The sequence below is a fragment of the Hemiscyllium ocellatum genome, chromosome 45 (genome assembly GCF_020745735.1).
Source record: "Hemiscyllium ocellatum isolate sHemOce1 chromosome 45, sHemOce1.pat.X.cur, whole genome shotgun sequence".
NCBI lineage: Eukaryota > Metazoa > Chordata > Chondrichthyes > Orectolobiformes > Hemiscylliidae > Hemiscyllium > Hemiscyllium ocellatum.
Window position 1 is genome coordinate 9,439,083 of NC_083445.1, and position 24,535 is coordinate 9,463,617.

At 42.0% G+C, this 24,535-nt stretch overlaps 1 protein-coding gene across 1 annotated transcript in view; it reads left to right on the forward strand.

Annotated features, from left to right (window-relative positions):
- Positions 1-10,664, forward strand: part of LOC132835861 (uncharacterized) — an 83,647-nt gene extending 72,983 nt beyond the window's left edge. The window contains exon 5 of the mRNA XM_060854957.1: positions 9,526-10,664. The gene's annotated coding sequence lies outside the window, so the exon portion shown is untranslated. The remainder of the gene's footprint in view (positions 1-9,525) is intronic.
- Positions 10,665-24,535: the final 13,871 nt, after the last annotated feature.

Below are 24,535 nucleotides of genomic sequence, written 5' to 3' on the forward strand. Positions count from 1 at the left end.
TATGAACTCCACTGATTACTTGAATTTGTTGTTAATATAGTTACTTGCGCACTTGGGATTGTTTAGCAATCAGAGGCTCCTATCCAATAGTAGGCATTTTATTTTTAGTGTCGTAAGTACCATTGGTTGAGAGCAATTTGTCGTCTCTTTGCTATAAACAACTGAATCCGCGTGCTGCTTGATTTTGTCAGCCAGTCATTGTGACGGGTTGCCTGAAATTCAAACATGATGCTCAATTGTGGGAATAGGCAGACCATTCTTTAATATTGACAGTAGCATCCTGCTGATGGAAAGCACCACTCATATAGCTCCGTGACACTGACTTTCCATTTATAATCTCTCAGATGCATTTATTCTGGATGGGTACTGCTAGTGCTACCACCAGCAGCATTATAAAAAGCTAAATGTGTTAAATTGAGGACCAGTTGCATAGACTAGCTTTCCTTTAAGAATAGATGACTAAGAGAAATTTCATCTACAGTCAGATGACCAGAACAAATTGATACAATATTAAACGTAGAGGTAAGATGGCTTTTATTCTAGTGATGGGTACAGATCTTTGAAGTTTGGCTGCTGCTATAGAAAAATTCATCTGGAAAGGGGTGCTTTTTTCTGAAAAGAACCATACAGTTTCAAACACTTGCTAGCAGATGAATCTCACTTAACCAATAACTAGATGAGTGAGTTTCAAAGTTGTTTGTAAGTTCTAATCCAATGTCAGAGTGTGAAATTAGATCTTATGAGACTGCTAGTTTCCAATGTCAGTTAAATGACCATGAAAAATGTCAAATTCCTATCCAAGGTAACTTAGCTGGTTCATTAATAGACTTCAAGACAATCACATTTACTGTAATTAATTGATGATAACTTTTGACTCTCCAATGTGAACCATGTCTGAGAACACATAAACCCCTCATTTAGTCAAGTCTCTGCAGCTTGAGAGGAACATGGAGTTGATTTGTCACTAAAGACAGAATCCGAAAGGGGTCTCAGTGATGGTAGATTTGGAGAAATGTGAGGCAGAATTAGAAATCCAATGAGGCCCGTCTTGACATCAGGCATAACCCATACTATCCTTTATGTACTTGATGAATGGCATGATTAATTTCTTGCTCAGTAAGTTGCTAATTAAGGGGATTATGCTTTGTTAAATGCCTTATTAAGGGTCCAACTCACTTAATTGATATTCAGCTTTGTACCTTACCAAACACGCCAATTTAAAGGTTGGGAAATCTTGAGATGAATGTCAGAGCTGATACCTGATCATTTCAGCTTGTCCCTTGCTTGAAGGAACCTCCATTTGGCACCAGGCATCAACATCTTGGGGCACACTCTTTGGGCACCGGTGACACACAGTGGCATCCAACATGTGCCAGCTTTGATGAACCCTTCTAGTCACATCTCCAATCCACTTACAGTACCCTCTATGTTAACGCTGCATGTCAAGCTTTATTGGCAACTTCTTTTTAATTCACTTGTGGAACATGGACATTGCTAGCTTGCCCACATTTATTGACCATCCCTAGTTGCTGTTGAGAAGGTGGTGATGAGCTGCCTCTTGAACACATTGTGGACAAGTCTCATTGTAATGCTGCAGCAGGGACATTGTGTGCTAAGGGACGTGCACCCAGCTCATGGACTCAAGCAACTGTAATATCCACTTCCGCCAAGCTGCATCACTGTCCTCTTTGCTCCCTGTCATAGTACTCTTTCACTCTAAGCCTATGTGGCTGCTCAGTGTCGCTGCCTTTCCATTGTATGTTTTGTCCTCTCAGACGGAGACGCTAGGCTCTCATCACTACCTTGCCATTTAGTGCAGGCACAAAGCTTTGTCATGGTTGTCAGCAGGTCTCAGTCAAGTCAAGGAAGATAGCCTTCACTTAGGTAGTTCCAGTCCAGTAAGTACAGGGCAGACTCTGTTACCATTCTGTAAGGTCAGTCAACTGTTTGTGTGGACAAAATCAGGGTCCTCTCCTCATAAGGAGCTGAACACTATGGGGGTGGTGGGGAGTTGGTGACAGCGAATGAGGGAAGATATTGCAGGCAACAGTGAGAGTGGTAGAGCATGATTCTTGTTGGGAGGTGGGCATGGGAGCAGAGATAGAGAATATGATGGCACTTAACTGCCAGAGTAAAAAAGGACCATGACTTTCTTTTTACATTGCTGGGCATTCTTCTAGATGACTGAAATGGCACTGACACAGGGGCAACCTTGGACCAGACTGGCATGATCTGGTGTTGTGGCCTCCATTGCTGCATTTAGGAGAAGGGCAAGTCTCACATTGTCACCATTCTATTCAGCAGTTGCTCGATGACCGTGCCTGCAAATTGGGGTACAGATTTCCATCTGTCTGCCATGAGGCACATGTCAAGATGGTGATTGAGAGCATAATGGGCTATTTAAGATGGCACAGCCACAAAGAGTGTTGGTCATTTGGTAGATATCTGGTGAGTGATGAGTTGTTCTGGAAACAGTGAGTGGTTAGATGGGGTCAGATCTGAACTGGTATTGGGGAGTTGGGAGGGACACCATAGTAGCGAGGTAGGTAGTTTGGTAAGATGCAGCAAGACCTCTCGTTAGGCCTCATGGTGAGAATCATTCCAAAACTCTCAATACCACTCAGACTTCGCTAAAAAAATGTGATTCAGCCCATATATCCAAGTAAATTTGATATTGAGATGGCAATTGAAACCCCCCCCCCCACCACCACCAAAGTACCCAGGGCTATTACTTTTCATTTAAATGTTAAATGTTTAGTTATGTCATTCTCAATGATCCATTCTGTGTTGAGAAGCCAGTTTAAACTGTATGGTAGCTGAGCTTGTGGTTATTCATTTGTCTCAGGAGATTTTTTGTAAAATTTGATGTTGGAGGCATTTGTATTCCTAAAACTACTCCTAACCAACTTACGGGATAAATCAGGCTGGAATAATACTGTTCATAATGTTGGGAATCACATTGTCACTCACATTAAAATACAGGAAGATACAGTAGATGAGAGTGTGAGCCTGTTGGAGTATTCCATCACCAACGAAATATCAATTTACAAATGTATTTACAGAGCACTTTTAATTTAGGATGTTTTAAAAATTCATTAATGGCATGGCTGAGTGCTGGCAAGGTCAGAACATATTGCCCATCCATTCAGTTGAGTGGCTTGCTTGCCCATTGAGTCAACCACATTTTTTTGTGGGTCTGGAGCCATATTTAGGCTAGACCAGGGCAGAAGAACAGATTTCCTTGCCTAAAGGACATTAGTGAATCAGACTTATTTTTAAAAATTGGGATGGCTAACCTGGCATTTATTTCCAATCCTTAATTGTCCAGAGGGCAGTTGAGAGTCAACCACATTGCTGTGGGTCTGGAGTTATGCATAGACCAAGAAAGATTTCCCACCCTGAAGGGCACTGGTGAATTGGATGGGTTTTTAAACAACTTTTCATTGAATTCAGATTTCACCATTTGCCATGGTGGGTTTCAGACCCACGTCCTTGCAGTTTTAACACAGGATGTTAGGTTAATTGTTTGGTGACATTGCATTACTTCCCCATTTACAGTGATCAGTGATAGCTACATGGCTCCCCCTTATTAGAAGTAGCTTTATGCTCCAAGTTTTAATGTTTGAATTTAAATTCCATCAGATACTGGATGTAGGTTTTCTCTCTTTTAGCTGGAAGGTTCATTTCCAGATGTTTCATCCTCCTACTAGGTAACATCTTCAGTGGGCCTCCAGGCAAAGCACTGTACATAATTCCTGCTCTTTATTTATATGTTTGGGTTTCTTTGGGTTGATGTCAATTCTCGTTGTGATGCCACGACAGGAAATGACATCACCAACCCAAAGACACCCAAACATATAAATAGAAAGCAAGAATCATAAACAGTGCTTCACCTGGAGGCCCACTGAAGATGTTATCTAGTAAGACAGCGAAACGTCTGGAAATCAATCTTCCAGCTCACGAGCAAACCTATATCCAGAACCTCAACCTGAGCTACAAATCTCAAAACTTGCTAATTCCATCAGATAACATGATGAGATTTAAACCCACATTCCCCATGTATTAGCATGGACTTCGGATTACTAAGCCAGTGGTGTTACTGCTACATCACCATCTTCCCTAATGTGTTAGGGTACTTTAAGTTTACATTGATCCAAACGCGATAATAAAATGGGTTGTGGGATCCCATGTGAAAGAATGTTTTGAAGACCAGTCTTAGAGGAGAGATGGAGATTTAAGGAGGAAGCTGAAAATGTGTTGCTGGTTAAAGTGCAGCAGGTCAGGCAGCATCCAAGGAACAGGAAATTCGACGTTTCGGGCATAAGCCCTTCATCAGGAAGGGCATGATGGTGGCAGTTCAACAGTAATCTTGTGGTAATGTCACTCGACTAATAACCCAGAGGCTCAGGCTAATGTTCAGGGAAAATGGGTTCAAAGCGCACCACAACAGCAGGTGGAATTTAAATAGCATTAATTAAATCCAGAATTGTTTCCTGATGAAGGGCTTATGCCCGAAACGTTGAATTTCCTGTTCCTTGGATGCTGCCTGACCTGCTGCGCTTTAACCAGCAACACATTTTCAGCTCTGATCTCCAGCATCTGCAGACCTCACTTTTTCCTCGAAGATTTAAGGAGGAAGCCAAAAAGGCTGTCAGAGGGAAAGGAATCAGGGTGGTATGGGGTTGGGGATGTGGAAAGAGAGCCTGTGTAAGAGGTTGGACAGGCAGGAAGGCAGGCCTTATAGGCCTAAGCAAGTTAAAGACATATGGAAAGATGAGAAATGTTGGCACTTGGACACGTGAAATGGAAATATCAATAGGTCATGAAGTGATGAGTAAGGAAGACTTGGCTTGGTTTAGACTGCATGTGGCTGAGATTTTGCTGAGCCCTAGAATAGGAAGTGGACCAGCAGTGTATTAAAACAGTAGAATGGACTATGCATGGATTGGAGACAAATAGCATTATTGGGGAGAAGTCCAGTGAGTTTTGAGACCAGGATGATTTTGGGGTCGGAAGCTCGGCTCAGGGCTAAATCCGATGCCGAGGTTATGAAACATCTCGATTAGCCTGTGACATTGTCTGACATCGGCATTCTGACTGGGCTTTGTGGTAGAATGGAGCAGATGTTCTGCAATATTCAACTGACATGCAGAAACTGGCAATCTGGATGCAGGAGCGAGTTTGTATTGTGAAATGCTGCGGATGTTGGAAATCTGAAATCAGAGCTGAAATTGTTGGAGAAACTCAGCAAATCTGGCAGCATCTGTGGGGAGAGAAACAAAGTTAATAATGCAGGTTGAGAAATTTGCATCTGAACTGGGAAGTATGATGGTTTTAAAGCAAGGGGATCAATGTAGAGCATGCTGGAGAAATTCTCTATAGATGCTGCCAGACCTGATGAAATTCCTCAGCTTTCTCTATGCTTATATCAAAGTTCCAGCATCTGCAATGTTTTGCTTTTGTTTTATTAAAGCAAGAGAAAGTAGATGGTAGTGGAGGACAGTGGTGAAAGAACCAAAGGAGAGGCCTATGATAGGGTGTAAGGTGGAATAAATTAAATGACAAAAGGGAACCAATATGGGACAAGTAAAAGCAAATGTGGAGTCTATAGGAGGTGTGAACGGCAGGATAGCTGCACACCAATCAAGGAAATAAGAAGCAAGAGACTAAACTAGCACCAAAGAAAATTAAACAAAACGGCTTTGAGCTTAGGAGCTGAAATTGTTGAACTCGGTGAGTTCTCAAAAATGTGAAGTGCATCATTGAGTGGGTGGGATGATGCTGATCGTCGAGTTTGCATAGATATTTCAGAGGAATGCTCTAACAGGCCAAGGGCAGAGATGTCCAAGTAGAAGTAATGTGGGCAATAGAAATGACAGAGACCTTGGGGTCACATGCTGAGACTGAACAGCTATTCTGAAGACCAGTCATTGTGTTCTCCAAGTAGAGTAGAGGAGATCCCACTGTGAATTTAGGTGCTGGTGTACGAACAGCTACATTCAGTTTTAATGTTCTTGTTCTTCCTATACCTCTACTCTATGCTTGTGGCTCAAAGGATATAGGTCCAAGCTCCTTTTTCTTTATTCCAAGTGGTCAGTCTTCATCTGTGCTTCACGGGGAAATATGTTCCTCAGTGTGAGCCACCAGGACACAGCCATTTTTTTGTAACCACAACACTCCATTTTCTAACATGGGTTGGGAAGGGAGCAAACACAGGTGATTTTTCTCTTTTTAGAAATTGTTTTCTATTTTCCCAATCAGTAAATCCTGAAGCTATACTATGTGTCTTATTGGGACAGCTTCTTAACATCTAGCATAGCACAGAGTTGACTCAAATTGGGGAATGCATGTGCTGTTTGTAAAGGCCAGAGAAGGCGGGGTTGTACTCCGAGCAGAGAGGTTTGAGGGGAAATTTAATAGAAAACATGAGGGGTTTTGGTAGGGTAAATAAAGAGACTATTTTCACTGGCACCAATGTCTGTAACCAGAGGGCACAGATTTAACATAATTGACTAAACAACCAGAGTAGAAATGACACGAATGCTTAATTTACACAGTGAGCTGTTATGATCAGGAATGCACTGCCTGAAAGAGCGGTGGAAGCAAATCTAACAGTAAGGGAATTAGATAAATGCTTGAAGGCAAGAGCACTGCAGAACCTGAAGAGGAACAGGAAAACAGGATTAGGTTGCATCACTTGTTCAAACCGACAACACCAACACAACGGACCGAAAGGTCTCCTTTTGTACTGCAAAATTGGATGACACCTAGATATCACAGATTAAATTGTTTCACCTATACAGAAATTAATTGAAAAGGAAAGAGCCTTTTAATTGCCACACTACAATAGCACATGGAGGCAGCAGTTTACAAGTTTATAACAAATCTGAATGTATACAATTGGACGCTCAATCCATCAATGTGGGTTCTAGAAGATAGAATTATTAACCTAGAGGGGCTATGCAACATGGACTATTTTACTGAGATGGCTCAGTATGCAGTTTGAATCAGGGAGAAAAATAAAACTGAAAGCAGATGGTGGATTTGGCTGGTAGCCCAGTTGGAAGCTCTTCCAAGCATGCTGAACTGACTGCTTGCTCTTCCGCAATGCATGACTGCTGTATACCCAACATCAACAGCCCTCCTTTCACCCCCCCCCCCCCCACAATCTTGAACCCCCTACCACAGGCTCCCAAAACACCCAACCCTCCTATCAATATGAACCATTTTAGGCCTAGAATGGTGTAATTTGCTGTTTATTTTTCTGTCCTCTATTCAGGAGTGGGGCATGGATGCAAGTGGGAGGCTGGGATGGGAATGAGGGGATAATGGGGTAAAATTCTAATAGGCAGTCAATTTGAAATTTATTTAGTGGGAAAGCTGTCAAAGCGTCTCCTCAATGAATTAGGAGCCAACTCCACACTTTCTTCACTGTCCGATTGGGGTCCAAGTTATTCTTTGTGTGCATTTTGGGCATCTCTGGCTGGGCCAGCATTTATTGTCATTCCTAAATGCCCTGTGGAAGGTGGTGCTGAGCTGCTTTCTTGAATCACTGCCACCCTTTGAATTTGAGGTTGAATTAGGGTGAAATGGGTACATCCACAGTCTGTTAGGGATGGAGTTCCAGGATTTTAACTTTGACAGTGAAGGAATGGCAAAATATTTTCAAGTCAGGATGGTGAGTAGCTTGAAGGGGGACTTGTGGTAGTGTTATCTCCACTGCCCTTGTCCTTCTAGATGGTAGAGGTTGCATGATTGATATACATTATTGAAGTTGCTACAGTGCCTCTTATTTGGATGACCACACAGGCAGCTTTTCCCAGTTGATATGCGTGTTTGTCATCCTCTAATGGACTTATTTTCATGCATTTTCTTCAGGTGATTGGGCTAATTGTTTGAAGATGTTGTGGTTGGGGTGTGGATGCGTTGTCTGTATTTGTGGTGTGACATGTTCTGGTGACACTTGGCTCAGATCAAAACTGCTTCCTCTGGATTTGAGCCAAGGTGGAACTCAAAAATTCCAGATCATTGGCCACAGCTCTTTGTGGGATATTGCCTGTCGTACCGTTTTATGGGACAGCCATCTCTGCATGTCGAAGTAACTCAACAACTTAGACCTGATGCTGCTTCAGTCCAGTATTTAATGCATAGTGGCAACGTGAATTGTCTTGTATTCAGTGCGCACTCAGGCAAGGTTCAAGAGGACTGACAGCCTTTGTAAAACTGCTTAACTCACTGCATACATTGTGCACATTACAGACCTCATGGACTTTAAAGTGGGTGCTTTTCCAACTTACTAAGCAAATAACCGAGTCCAAGGTCTTCACATGCTTAGAAGTCCAGATCCTGCTTAGCGCCAGATTTGTGCTTGGCTGGTGCCACTGGTGGGCACAAGTCATCACTTGGCTTCTAATGAACAGCAACCAAATTCTCCTGGAAGTGCAATTCCTTGGAAGAATGGCAACAGAATGAAAAGAGGTGGCAAAGAAGATGATTCAGAGAAGGACAACAGTGATACTAAAGCCTTCAGTGTTCTCTGAAGGGTCAAGAATACAAAAGCATTAAATTGAGATGATTCCATTTTTAATTAACCTTGGTATGATAGAGTGGAACCTTTCTTTGTGTTATCCTTGTAGAGATAACTATAGACTGTTGGAAATATCAAATTAACTTCAGAAATGATTGCTTTCCACTTTGAATTATCAACTGAGAGGACAGGTCACCTTTTGATTGTTGCTTTCCCCTCAACTCCAGTCCCATTTCAAAATAGAACAATTCCTGGTGTGGTAGCCTGATATAGTCCTGCTCATTCTGTCTTCTCTGGGAAAGGGAGTGCAATGTTTATGTTCACTGGACTAAAAATCCTAAATTCAAATTTACAGATGCGAGAATTTAAATTAACTCAATGTTTCACATGAATCCTAACTTCAGTTACACAGTAGTGAAAACCAGGAGTTTATCACTTGGAAGAGAAGGAAGCTGAGAGAGGGTTTGGTTGAGGTGTTCAAATTAATGAGGGATCTGGACAGAGGAAATGGGGGAAACTGTTTTCACTGGTGCAAGGATCAAGGACAAGAGGGTATGATTGAAGGTAATTGGCAAAAAAACGCCAAATGAAGAAGAAACCTACTCCGAGCAAGTGATTAGGATCTGAAATGAACCACCAAAGAGCAATGTGGGGCCGGTTTAATCAAAGGTTCAAGAAGGAATCAAGTTATTAACTGAAGAGGAAGTGTGCGCAGGGTTATGTGGAAACTGGCACTCCGAGAATTGTCCCTTCAGAGAGCTGGCAAAGATGTGACAGGCCGAATGACCTTCTGTGCTACAATGGTTCTGCAATGCTGGTAAATTAATTTGGAATGGGAACAAGGAGGATACCTTTTATAACAAACTTAGTTTTCTCTCTCCATTGATGCTGCCAGATGTGCAGCAGTTTCTCCAGAATTTTCTGAGCTAATATTTTGAGTCCAGTGATCCTTCTTCAGTCATGGACTTGAAACATTAATTCTTTTTCTCTCTCCACAGATGCTGTTGAACCAGCTGAGCCAAACTTGAAATGCTGCAGTACATGGAGGTGTAGGGCATCTACAGTACTGTTATGTTTTCCCATTCAATGAGATCATGGCTGACCTTATGCTGTGCTTCATTAACTTGCCTTGGTTCCATATTGTTTAATACCGTCGCCACATTTTGAAAGATCTTCCATTCTGCAATTTAACCTCATCCACAACATCTCTCTGGTTTTGTGGGAATGACAAGCCCAGGTTCCTTTATGTATCGTTTGTGAAAAGAACTGTTTCCTTTCAGCATTTCTTAAGAGGCCAGCTCAAATTGTAACATTTCCCCAAGTTTTCTCCCTGCAGAGCAAATCTCCACCTGCCCTTTTTAATCCCTTTGCTCAAACATCTCAATCTGCTCATCTAAACAAAAGGAATACAAGGTCTGCCTTTGCAATGTGTCCTCATAATAAGAGTCTAGAATTAACAGTAACATATAAACTGATTTTCATCCTTTTGATAGGTAACAGCTGACTACACTAATAGACTATGAACAGGTTCCAGCTCTGACTTTGTGACCCCTAAATAATGAACACTGTGGTAAAGATGTTCTTCATGAACCCAACCTGTACTGGTCCATGGAGTGGGAATTGGAGTTTCTAGTGGATATGTCAAACAGATTCAGTTGGACATATGCATCCTGACTGCAATTGAAAACAAGCAAAGCAAGAAAAGTCGGTATTTAGTGAAGTGTGCACTGTGGTGAAGATTCAATCTATCCCTGAATACCTGGACAAGATAGGACTCACTATGTGCAATCTTAACTATCCACTCCATGGACTGGTGAATATAGAAGCACAGCTTATGTGTCAACCATTGGTATGCAACCGAAAAGAAATGCATTAATATAGTATCATACACTACTTCTCAGGCCCTTGTACTGCTAGCATAGAACTTTTTGAAGCATTGTCACTGCTATAATATAGGGAATGTGGCAGCCACTTTGACCCAAGCAAGCTCCCAAGGAAAGCAGTGTGGTAATGACCAGATAATCTGTTGTAGTGTGTGATAACATTTCCTGGAAGGAAACCAGGTTCAACTTCCCAAGACTTGAATTGGAAATAGCACCAGGATCTTAGTCATCTACTCACGCACCTCTATTCTAACTGATTAAAGAATTAACAGCTATCTTCGGTGTGTTCAATTTGTTCGTATCAGTTGTATGACCCTTTTGATCTTTTACTTAAATTAGAGTCATCGAGTCATAGAGATGTACAGCATGGAAACAGACCCTTCAGTCCAACTCGACCATGCCCAAACAGATGTCCCAACCTAATGTAGTCCCATTTGCCAGCACTTGGCCCATATCCCTCTAAACCCTTCCGATTCATATACCCATCCAGATGCCTTTTAAATGTTGCAATTGTACTAGCCTCCACCACTTCCTTTGGCAGCTGATTTCATACATGCACCACCCTCTAAATGAAAAAGTTGCCCCTTAGGTCCCTTTTATATCTTTCCCTTTTCACTCTAAATCTATGTTCTTTAGTTCTGGACTCCCCTACTCCTGGGAAAGGACTTTGTGTATTTATCCTATCCATGCCCCTCATGATTTTATAAACCTCTGTAAGATCACCATTCAGCCTCCGACCTCCAGGGAAAACAAGCCCAGCCTATTCAGCTTCTCCCTATAACGCAAATCCTCCAACCCTGGCAACATCCTTGTAAATCTTTTCAGAATCCTTTCAAGTTTCACAACATCCTTCTGATGGGAAGGAGACCAGAATTGCACTTAATATTCCAGATGGGGTGTCTAAGATCTCTGTCTCTTTCTCACACTAGCTCTGGAAGAAGGAGCAAGGCTCTGAAAGCTTATGTTTTCAAATAAACCTGTTGGCCTATATCCTGGCATAATGTGATTTTTTACTTTGTCCAACCCAGTCCAATGCCTGCACCACTACATCATGACTCACACAGACAGATAGGAGTCTCAGTTTAATTCTCAACTAAAAAAAACGCTACCTCTGACAGTGCAGCACTCTTCCAGTGTGTCACTGTCGATTTTTGTGTTCAAGCGCTGGTCTGGACATTAGTAGCTGAAATCTGGACACAATTTTGTGCCACCCTCTCCAACTTTCCCAGGTTGGGTCAGGGTATTGTGCCTGTTACCTATTCGTCTCCTTGGATTTTATCCCCTGGAAGACAGTTGTGAGGCTCCTTGCCTAATTTTGCACTAACTGAACCCTTATGAGAGGCTTCTCTCACTCACTGCCATTGCAGTGTTACCAGGTAAACTCTCATGTCCACCATTTGCTCCTACTTGTTTCCTTGGCCCCACCCACCCCACATCAAGTAGCCTTGGCAACTGACCCCCTCACCTTGGATGTCTGAACCCAAGCATCAATGCGAGACAGCGAACACTGTTCTTGGTACCAGCTCTCTAATTCTTGGCAGCCTTAGAGGTGAGACCTCTTCTCTGATTCAGAGCAAGGCCATGGCCTGAGATGGTTGACAGCTGTAAAATCCAAGTTGGGGGTTTCCTGGCCATGTGGGAAGGACAGTGGGAGAGAGTACTCCTCTCAATTTCTCATGGTGCGAATGTGCAGGGTGGGATACTGTGGGATGCAGCCAAGTTCTGAAATATTCAGGTCCTTGTGGCTCCCTTCGGTACTGCTGCCAAACCTTGGGAGGCCAGTTGACTGACGCAGCTTGATGTCTGCAGCTGGGGGTTCAATCTCTGTTACTGCTGAACTAGATTTGGAGCCTGTCTTCTTGCGCCTACCCATGTCAGTTGCCACGGCTCTGTGGGTTGCACCTGCCCTTGGGTAGTGAAATAAAGAAGTGTATCTTTTTGGGTCCAGGATGACATTTTGACGAAATTCCTTTTTGTGGGTTTTGTGTAGACTTCTAATTCCTGTTTGCTCCCTCCCCCTCTCCATGTTACTCTCCTGGATTAGAGGTAGTGGGACTGTTAATGCTTCGAGCATCCATAACTATGTGCTTCCTGAAAGTGTTGCTCTGACTATTTATTTATTAATTGGAAATTATGGAAATATGTAGTGGGCCACGGGAAGGAATGTCTCAAGTTGGATTTTTTTGTCTCTCTGGGAGATCACACTCCTCCTTTCTCTACCCATCTCAGTCATCTAGTAGTTTCTTTTGGCTGTGGTCAGATGGAGGATTATGACCCATGTGTGTACATTTGCAAAAGGGGTTCTGTGTCTTACCAAATGAAATGTGGATATTTGATTTGAGAATGCTTCTCCAGGGTCACAAGTTTTTGTGCCAATGTGTGATCGACCCAGGTGATCTTGACGCACGGATGTTTGGCCACATGGGGCAGGACTACTTCAAGTTGGTGGAATGCAGACAGCAGGATGTAGCCATTATAAGGAAAGGCTAGAGACAAGCTAGACCTGTATCTTCTGGAGTTCAGAACAATCAGAGCTGACCTAATTGAAATATAAAAGGACAGTTCCTCTTGTGGGAGAATCCAGAACTATGGGTCATAGTTCAAAAATAAAGAGCATCCATTTAAAACTGGTGAGGAAAGACTTTTTCTGAGGGTTTGAGAGTCTTTGGAATTCCCTTCCTCAAAAAGCAGTGGATGCAGAATCTTTAATATTTTCGCAGCAGAGATAGAAAACTACTTTAAGACAAAGGGGATGAAAGGTTATCTAAGACATGCAGGAATGTAGAGTTGAGGTTAAAATCAGATCAGCCATGATCTTATTGAATCGTAAAGCAGGGCTGGAAGGGTCTTTTGTCTACTCTTGTTTTAGATTCAGTGTGGAAACAGGCCCTTCGGCCCAACAAGTCCACACTGACCCGCCAAAGCGCAACCCACTCAGACCCCATTCTCCTACATTTACCTAACACTATGGGCAATTTAGCTCGGCCAATTCACCTAACCTGCACATTTTTGGACTGTGGGAGGAAACCAAGGCACCTGGAGGAAACCCACGCAGACACAGGGAGAATGTACAAACTCCACACAGTCAGTCGCCTGAGGCAGGAATTGAACTCGGGTCTCTGGCGCTATGAGGCAGCAGTGCTAACCACTGTGCCACCGTGCCGCCCACAAATGAATGAAATTATACTGTTTCTCCATACACCTTCACATCACCTGGAATCTTTGATCTCCATGCGCTATTAACGCTTCAAACCTTGATGGTAATATCAGTGCCTTATTGTGTTATGATGGATATTCCCAGTCCATTTTGTGTTGAAGTTGGGGAAGTGAAAGCCTTTTGAAATGTCAGATGTGGCTGAGTGTCTTACTTCAGTGCAGTAACCTGATGATGCATTCTTCTCAGGTGACTTCAAGCTGTTGGTTGGCACTAAACAGGTGAATTAGGGTAATGGGAGTGTAGTGTATTGTTGGAAAGGATAGTTCTCTCATCATGCTTTAGGCGACTATCCAACAGTTGCTGTTTATCTTCACTCTAAGACTACAAGTCTTCTTTGGAATGATAGTGGGCTGCCACAGTTTGCCATCATGTACACGGTTTCCATATCTAAAAGGAGCTTTATGAACAGCGTTTTTATAAATGCCTGCACTCACCTGCTTCTAGCTTCTCAGACACGTGTGATTTCTAAAAATGTATTCATAGGATGTGATGTTAATGGCTGTACCCTTTGTTGCCCTGAGAGCAGTTAAGATTCACCCACTATGGATCTGAAGTCACATGTAGGTCAGACCAGATAGAGACAGCAGATTTCTTTCCCTAAAGGACATTAGTGAACTAAGTGAGTTTTCCCTTGGCAATCTACAATTCCTAATTTTTTTTGCTTTCATTTGTAATGGTGGAGACTTTAACCTGGATCCCCACAGAACATGACAAGGGTCTCTCAATTAATGGCCGAGCAATCATACCACTAGGCCATCACCATAGCATTACACAAACAGTCAAACATTAGACAATTAAGTAATATTTCAAGCTTCTTCTCAGTTGTCTCCCTAAAATTCTTTGCCTCTCTACTCACCCTTCTCCTTTTATGACACTTTTTAAAACCTACCTTTTTAACCAAGGTTTGATGAATTGTCCTAATGTCCCTCCTTCGAATCACTGTCAGTCTTGGGAAGGATCTTAAAATGCACAATACATTAAAGACCCTATAATGAGTGTATTGTTACAAGCATCAGTAGTGAATGTCTGCTAAATCAGCTTATTTTGTTTATATTTTGTATAGAGATGTTTACAGTCAAAAAGCATAGTGTTTGGCCATATCATTAAAAAGCCATTTTCTGGTGAGTTCCACTAAACACATGTGGTATGTTTGTTTATCTGACTTTTTCTAATATTGCCATGACAACAGCATTCTTATTTTGGCTCACATAAAGTTTATTTAACCTTGATAATTAAACTAATTGCCAATGGAATGTAAACTGATAGGAATTTTGCCAGACCTCTGATTACTCAAAGGTGCAGGGAGTATACAGCCTTTGCCTTGCGCCTATTTGGTACAAAAGCACAGTAGGTTGTTCAGAAAACAAAGAAATCATTTACCTGCCCAAAGTCACACGACTCCCCCACAACCACCATCAACTCTACACAGCTACCCTGAAAGATTTAATGAATAAATGCCACTGAGCCCAGTGGAACAGAAGGATCCCAGGCTCTTGGGGCTCAAATGCACGTTGATCATTGACTGGCGTTAGTTGAGGATCAGGGAGCTCTCAATGTGTCAGGCAGAGAATTGATCATACAACCGCCCTCACCATGAACGTTCCTACTGGACTGAGTATTGCACTTGCTGTTTGTAGGATCTTGCTGAGTTAAACATGTCTGCTGCACTTGCCCACAATGTAGCTACTGCAAATTCAAGTGAATCATCATATGTGAAGCACTTTGAGAGGTTCTGAGCGAACTGCAGGGTGTTGCATTGTGCAGGTAAGTCACAAGTGTTAGGGATTGATATGCCTTGCTTGACTTAGCCTTCACTGGTCAAGAAGCAAGAGCATAAATGGAATTAGAAATTAAAAAGAGAAAGTCTTGAACCATCTCCATCTGCAGCAGATATAAGATCTAATCAAAGTCAGTCGTGGAAGGGTAATAATAATTTACCTACCTTCTCCCAATTCAAAATCTCAAAAAAATCCAGATATTGATCTATCTTAATACAGAAAACCTTTTATTAACCGGCACCTATGGGACCAGGAGTGTGCTAGTCGATTAAAATACTCCGGATAATCAAGAGGGACACATAACTGCAGTAAATCCTGACCAAGCGAAGCTTCAAGACATCATCATCTTTCAAAATATCTATGTAAAAACATCAACACACCTCCTAAAATCAAAGCAAAATACACAATAATTAATAGAAATGTGACGTGGTGCTATGCATGTCACTGTTATACTTCATTTATAGCATAAATACTTGGACATGACAGTGGATTGCAGAATTTTTGCTTGCTTATCAAGAGTGCCAATTTGATAAGGTGCGGATTAAAACAAAGTTTGCTGTACTGAATTTGGTTCTGCCTCCCATTGCTCTCCACCCACACCCTAAAGTTCTTCGGACCATCTAGTCTGCAACCATTTTCAATTTGCAGAGTGGAATTTAGGAATTGAGAAATCATGGATGAAAATACAATGCACTGTGCATCCAAGGTTTCACCTGCTCATCAGGAGCAATCCCCCCTCCCCCTGCCCCCAATCTAACCTTCATGTCTCTTTCTACTTTGATGCTGTGTGGATAGCAGCTCTCTACTGAGTCCCCACATGTCCTCACACGTTCCCACCTACCATCTGGAGTAACGAGTGCTACTCTGATCCTCAAACCACACCCCCCTTCCCCCACCAAAAGACCCTACTCACAGTTCAATCCTCCCCACCATCGTGATGGATACCAACTCCACCCCCACCGAGGCCACAGTGGTGGTGACTCCCTATAAACTCCTTTCTGCAGCATCCCATCTCCTTCCAGACTTATCGCCTGCATCCCATATTTGCCAAACATGTCATCATTGTTTCGTCCCAACAACACCCAAAGTTGCTGCCTCCAATTTCCAGTGTTGATGCCCCCCACTTCATTGCGATGTGTCCCCTAATATCCTTTCCTGCAGGACTGACTGTGGTGTTGCCATGACTGATCTGTATGAACAGTCCTGGCTAAACAGCTGAACAGATTCCATATCGACCCTTGAGTGACAATCCTTGAATCCCTTGAATGATGGCACTGGAACTTCTGGACTGACTGTGACCTACTCTCTGGGCTGCTGAGATGGAGCCTCTGAAACTGTTCGTCTAGAGTGAATAATTGACCGTACCCAAACCCCTCGTCTGTAAGAGGATGCTTCCCTTGATAGACTGTACCAACATTCCCTGAATTCATCGCAGCACCCCGCCTTGCCGTGACGGAGGACAACTGCCTATCAACTTTGAGTCATGACAATGTTGGTTGAAACACATGTAGTGTTTTTGCCAAGTGAGCTGCTGGCACATGCTGTGGCTGTGAGATTGACCTAGCAATGTGCCATATAGCAACATGTCCAGCCCCCTTGATTGACTGCTGAAAAGCACAACAAGCTGTCTGGTTTTGTGGTTCGAGCTAAATAGCAAGGGCTAGAGAGAAGTGCTGAAAATGATTCGAGTAATCTGTTCTGATGAAGAGTCACTGGACTCGCAACGTTAGCTCTACTTTCTTCCCATCTATGCTGCCAGACCTGCTAAATTTCTCCAGAAATTTCTGTTTCTGTTTTAATATAATTTAGGTGCTTGTTTTAAACCGGCACAGACTTGATGGGCTGAAGTGCCTCTTACTGTGCTATAGACCTCTATGACTCTTAAGTAATGTGAGCCTTTAAAGGCTCGCTGAGGGGTCAAAGTGCAAAAGTAGTCAAAGATGCAGTAAGCATCCTGGCTGGCCCAAATTGAGTGTGCACTGAGAGAGTGAATGAGCAGCCCTGCAATGTAGCCTGGTCTAGGCCTGAGCTGGGTGCCTGTCATAGTGTCATACAGCACGGAGACAATCTCTTTGCAACCTGTCCATGCTGATCATATTCCCAAGCTAAACTAGTCCCACCTGCCTGTGATTGGCCCATATCCCTCCAAACGTTTCTTATTCATGTACTTACCCAAATGTCTTTTAAATGATGTAACCAAACCTGCATCCACCAGTTCCTCTGGAAATTCATTCCACACACAAATCACTCACTATGTTTAATAAATTAACCCTCATGTCTTTTTAAAATCTTTTCCTCTAACCTTCAACATATGTCCCCTAGTCTTGAAATCCTCCACTCTAGGGAAGAGGCACCTGCCATTCACCTTATCTATACCCCTCATGATTTTATAAACCTCTATAAGGCCACTCCTCAACCTCCTACACTTCAGCGAAAATGTCCCAGCCAATCAAGTGTCTCCTTAAAAATCAAACATTCCATTCCAGGCAACATCCTGGTAAAGCTCTTCTGAACTCACTCCAGCTTCATAATATCTTTCCTATATGTCACTGTGCACAAACTGTCCTTGCAAAGACATTGCAACAAAGAGTGCTGGTGCACTCCAAGTAGAGATTAAAATGTAGAAGTGTACTGTAAATGGATTGTAGATGTGTCATGATGGTGCAGTGAGTCTGGTACATGCAGATGCGCATGTCCCTGGTTACATGTGGCTGTTCACAGACTTTGTTTGTTTGTTTGTACCGGATGTCTAAGATGGAGGTCCAGAGCAGCAAGCAGCAATTTGAATTCACCAAGTGCTTGCTCTGAATTTCACTTCAGGAACTCTTAACGTTTAGTTTCTCTCCAGCAGGTGAGAGAATGGGACCCTGTATATTAATGAGGTGAGATTGGCCAGCAATGAGGGTGATAATGAGAAATAATCCCTGTTAATAGGCCTCTTGCCACTTACCACCAAGAATCTCATCTCGACATCTGGGATTCGGTTGGAAAATGCAGCTGTTTCGTCTCGATCTCTCACCCAATTTTCTCAAGCTTTTCAACATAACCCTTTTTTTTAGGGCCTAGGATGATTCCACCTTGTTAATCCTCTGTCTTTCTCCCTCTGTCTGTTTGTCTTTGTGTGTCTGTCTGTCTCTGTCTCTGTCTCTCTCTCTCTCTCTACAGATGCTGCCTGATTCACCAAGCATTTTCTGCTTTTATTATCATTGAACTAGTTTTATTTTGAAGTTTGCCTTCAAAACTCCAGTCGTAAATGGACAGTTTCCCAGGGATAATGAGACAAAAGGGACAATTTCCGTGATGCTGACCTGTTCCCATTGAAAGAGATGTTTTGTATATGTGTGCGTGTGTTTGAAGCAGATCTAGCCCTGAAAGTGCCAAGTTTACGTGCTGCATCAGTGGATAGGAGGGGGTACGCGAATCGGACCACGAAAGGACAAAGCCCTCGTGCTAAGGCCTTAACAGGGTGCTTTGGCACATATCTTCCCCACATATATTAAGTAAGCGTAGGGGGCAGTTAGTTTCTTTGTCCTGTCTCCTGGTAGACAATTTGGCAGCTCTGTTTAGAGTCTGTGTGTAGAAATGTAACTAAACGACAAGAGAGAGTGAAATGGTGAACAATGCTTTGATTCATCAAGCACTCTGCAGTCGCCTAGCAACAAGAGAGCTATATAGCAGTATCACAACGTGCCAAGATACACCATGGTTTCGAAGGAGGCTTCCTCAGAAACTGCAATGCGGCCAGTTTAAAGGGAGAATTGCTTTTTTCTTGCTCTGTCAATCTTTCAAAAATCAATGTCTGTTTTTATTACTATAGCTTCGTTATATTTTTAAAAATTCAATTGATGTCTTCTTGAAAAAATGAATTTTTTAAAAGATTCAGGCAAATATTTTGACGCCTTAACAACCATGTTGAGGTGGGCAGCTGTGCTCCAGCAATGGAAGTAGCACAATAGGAGAGACAATATAAACATTCATGGCAAATCTTACTCAAAGTTCGGTCTCAGATCAAACATTTGTAACAAAACGTCAGAATGTTTGCATGAGTTGCAATGACTTGAAAATAAATTTTGCAGCTTAAATCCTTGGACTCCAGCCATCTTTCATTGGCTGCAATGAAAACAGGACCCAGTATGGAGGAACAGTAGGAGTTCTTTGCTCCAGTGGTTTCAGTCCAAAATATCCTCTGTGGTTCCCTGAGTCTAACAGAGCAGTGAAACATTTGACATGATTCTGACAGCTAGCACACAAATTATGGGACTGTGACATTTTTAAAATACTGACTGGAGGAGCCACCCATCCTGCTATAGGTCCTAATGTTTTATATCTCAGCTGTATACAAGCCCCCTCAACTTCCTACCCACAACCCCATCTTGCCTTGCCAGAAGATTCTTTTTCTCAGTGAGTTGATTCCACCCACAAAAATTAATGTAATTATAGCGCATCCCACATCTCTCAAGAGAAGACATAATTTTTATACTGCTTCCCATACCCTACTATGTAGTTTTTATAATATATGAAACACAGCAACCAATTTGCGCAAAGCAAACTCCCACAAAAGTGAATGTGATAAATGACCAGGTTTCTTATCTTCAGCTAAGAACTAAACATCAGTTAGATGCCAGGGAGAACTTTCCTGCCTTTGAAATAATGGTGGCGGATCTTTGATATTGATATGACGAAACAGTTTAATATCTCATTTGAAAGTCAGTGAGATCCCTCAGTACTGCACTGGGAGTGTCAGCCTGGAATTTTGTGCTTAAACCCCTGAGGAGTGGGAATTGAACTGACGGCATGAAGATACAACTAATTGAGAAAGACTAGCCTAAATGGTTCAGTGTTAGAATGTTACTCAGTTGTGAGATGGGAGGAGAGCTCTTACCTGTCAATCGCAACCTTTCCAGCGAGGATCAAAAACTGTTTTCCTGGTGACTGCTAACATCTACATTCAAAAGAGGACTGCCACCTAATGCTTCCTGATACATGGCGCTGTTCCCCAGAAAAGGCTGTTTTAAGTAAGTAAAGTCACCCTAAGGACTACTATCCCATTAGAGAGCGATGACTGATGGTGATTTAACTCAAGGGTCACCATATACCTCAGGTGAGGGATGAAGTTGAAAGGTAAGACTTCCATGGTGACCTCTGCTGATGCAGCTATTGAATCCTCGCTGTTGGCAACCCTCTGCGTTACAAACCAGCCATCCAGACAACTGAGCTATCCAATCCCGTAAGTTCTCATTCCTTGACTGGGAATTGAACTCAGGCTGCAGTGGTGAAAATGACAAATCCGAATCACTAGACCATTGATTTTAAATAACCACCACATAATATACACACGGTAAAGTTACAGCCTTAACATTGATCATTCTTGCTTCATCATATTTCAATAAATTGTTGTTTATGTTGTCAATGGAAAACTAGCTGAGGAATCTTTCAGCCTGATGTGCTGACAGAGATTTGTGGGATTTGGGTATCACTAGTGAGGTCAGCGTTTGTTCCCTAATTGTCTTTTAGCTGAGTGACTTGCAGAACCATTTCAGAGGGCAGTTAAGAGTCAGCCACATTGTTGTGGATCTGGAGTCAGGTGTGGGCCAGATATGGACAACACATTTCCATCATAAACAGGCATAAGTGAACCATTAGTGTGTTTCATGTCAAATGACAGTAGTTGTCTTCGCTTGTTTACAATTCTGGATTTAATTAATGCTATTTAAATTCCACCTGCTGTTGTGGTGCGCTTTGAACCCATTTTCCCTGAACATTAGCCTGAGCCTCTGGGTTATTAGTCGAGTGACATTACCACAAGATTACTGTTGAACTGCCACCATCATGTGGGCTTGCCTCCAGCAAGTTATTTGTACCTGATGTTGCAATGCTTATTTTATCTCCTATAACATTGAAACGATATGTGGTATTAAAAGATTCAACAGATGTTTATTATGGCTCCTGATATATACACATAGTACTGTCACAGATACTTCAGTGTCTGAGCCATTATTGAGCTATTCAGTTTCAAACAACAGCATATGTTGACAACATGCCATGCTTCATGTGGCCCCAATTGAAGTTGGAGAAATTTATACTATCACATCACATGCTCTGATACAGTGAAGATATCATGAACATGTCTCTTAAAGAGATGCTATATACTAAATGTGAGACTTAACACTACAATTGTCTCAGCATACAAATACAGGATATTGATGTGCTAGGGTGGAATTACCAAAAGGGAAATGAAAGAATTTAGATACCTATAGTATCTTGCCTTTATAAATTTAAATACCTCCACTAGATCACCCTCAATCCTCTAAACCCAAGAAAATCCAACCCAAACATATCTGTCCTGCCTTTCTTGGTTAAATCCTTCAGCATTAATTCTCTTCAACCTTCTTTCCAAATCTAATGGAATACAAACCGAGTTTAGGCAACTTCTCATCCCAATTTTACCCTTGAAATTGAGTATAATTGCTGTTGAATCTGCACCAACTTGCCTCCTAAGCTAATACTTCCCTTCTGAGATTACCTAAAACTGGACCTAATTCCTCAGATGGGTTCTTTGCAATTAGTTCCTCAGCCTCTGTGTTTGAGTCCCTTTGAGGTAAAAGGCAGCATTTCCACTTGCTTTCTCTCTTGCTCTTTTGTTTGTAAGTGGAACGTCATATCCCTCAGTTATGTAAACAGTTGACCAAAAAAGTGCATATGTAGATTATTCACAAGAAGGTCAGTTGCAGTATTGCTAGACAAAGCAATATGTGATGGTTCCATTATTTCATACAGGATTCTCTGCGTCCTTCACTGGAGGTAAGTGGAAATGTGGAAGAATCAGATCAGCTATGATCTAATTGAATGGCATAGCAGACTTGGATGAGTGGACTACTGCTACTCTTAATTCAGATATATGTATTCATTAACTGCTGAAAATGTGTTGCTGGTTAAAGCGCAGCAGGTCAGGCAGCATCCAAGGAACAGGAAATTCGACATTTCGGGCATAAGCCCTTCATCAGGAAGGGCATGATGGTGGCAGTTCAACAGTAATCTTGTGGTAATGTCACTCGACTAATAACCCAGAGGCTCAGGCTAATGTTCAGGGAAAATGGGTTCAAAGCGCACCACAACAGCAGGTGGAATTTAAATAGCATTAATTAAATCCAGAATTGTTTCCTGATGAAGGGCTTATGCCTGAAACATCGAATTTCCTGTTCCTTGGATGCTGCCTGACCTGCTGCGCTTTAACCAGCAACACATTTTCAGCTCTGATCTCCAGCATCTGCAGACCTCACTTTTTCCTCCTATATGTATTCATTAAGTAAACATTCATCTCATGCTGGCCTTAATGTGAAAAGTCAAATATCTATATCTATTCTCTAAAATCTTTTACAGATGTATTTTGTGACAAACCATTTCTCTCAGTATGATAAAAGTTGTGCAAAATATGTCAATATAATTTCCGCAATTTGAGTTGTTTAAAAAGAAAAGAAACGTAAGTATGGTGATTAATATCTGAAAGATGGTCAGAAAGACATTCTGGAGCAGTGACATAAATGTACCAGTTTTAAGAAGACATATAGTTGAAATTGATGGCTGAAAGAACCCTGTGAGTGTTATTAAAATAAAATGTTTATTCCTTGGATTTATGACAGGTAGAATAAACCCATTAAGCTATTTATTTTATTTTTAGTCCACTCCAGAAAATGCTAGAGTTTTAGCTGGGAATAATTAAGAGTTGAGTTGAGAAGCAAGTTTTCTTTTCTCTCATAGAAAGTTTTAGTTCAGTTCAGTCTAGTTCAGATGAAGGCAGACACTGCAGTCACAGTGTTTCTTTTCCTAATTTATGAAGTTTCTAAGTCTGGAGCCTTTAAGACAAAAATCTTCAAATTGTTAGAATTGAAGCAATTTAGGCCATCGGAATTGTGAAAGGTTTATTCAGTAGCTTTGGAGAGGTATTATCCAACTATCTCAACAGTTCATGAAAGAGAAACTGAAAGGAGTCTGTTTATAGAACTTAAAGTAAGAACATAAGTCACACAACTTAAAGATTTGTTAAAAGAATGTAATTTCTCTGACCTTGAGTATCTGTAATGGATAGTGTTGGGCAAAAACATTAAACTATATTTTAATGTTGTTCAGATCTTTCTAACTGTTTGTTTGCTTCTATTGTGTAATAAATTTATGTTCTGTTGTTACAGAACATCCATAGACTCAGATGAAAATGTTTCAGTGACTAGAACATGGAACACGACAGCACAGTACAGGCCCTTCAGCCCTTGATGTTGTGCTAACCGTTTATCCTGCTCTAAGAGCAGACTAACTTACGTACCCCTCATTGTACTATTTTCCATGTGCCTATCCAAGTGTCCCTAATGTATCTGACTCTATTACCACTGCTAGCAGTGCACTCACGCACCCATCACTTTCTGTGTAAAGAACCTACGTCTGATATATTCCCTAAACCTTCCTCCAATCACCTTAAAATTATGCCCATCGTGGTAGACATTTCTGTCATGGGTAAAAGTCTTTGACTATCGACTCTATTTATACCTTTCCATTATCTTGTACACCTCTATCAAGTCACCTCTCATCATCGTTGTTCCAATGAGAAAAGCCCTGGCTCCCTTCATAAGACATGCCTTCCAGTCCAGGCAGCATCCTAGTAAATCTCCTCTGCACCCTCTCTAAAGCCTCCACATCTTTCCTATAATAAGGCAACCAGAACGGAACACAATATTCCAAGTGTGGTCTAACCAGGGCTCTATAAAGCTGCAGCATAACCTCGTGGCTCTTAAACTCAATCCCTCTGTTCCTCCACACTGCCAAGTATCCTGCCTTTAACCCTGTATTGTGCATTCAAATTTGACCTTCCAAAGTGAATCATCACACTTTTTCTAGGTTGAACTCCTTTTGCCACTTATCAGCCCAATTCTGCATTCTGTCAGTGTCCCATTACAACCTACAACAGCCCTCCACACTACCCACAACTCTACCAACCTTTGTGTCACCGGCAAACTGACTAACCCAGCCTTCGACTTCCTCATTCAAGTCATTCATAAAAATCACAAAGAGCAGAGGTCCCAGAACCGATCCGTGTGGAACACCACACTGTAAGTAATCTAATCTAATCTAAACCACTGGT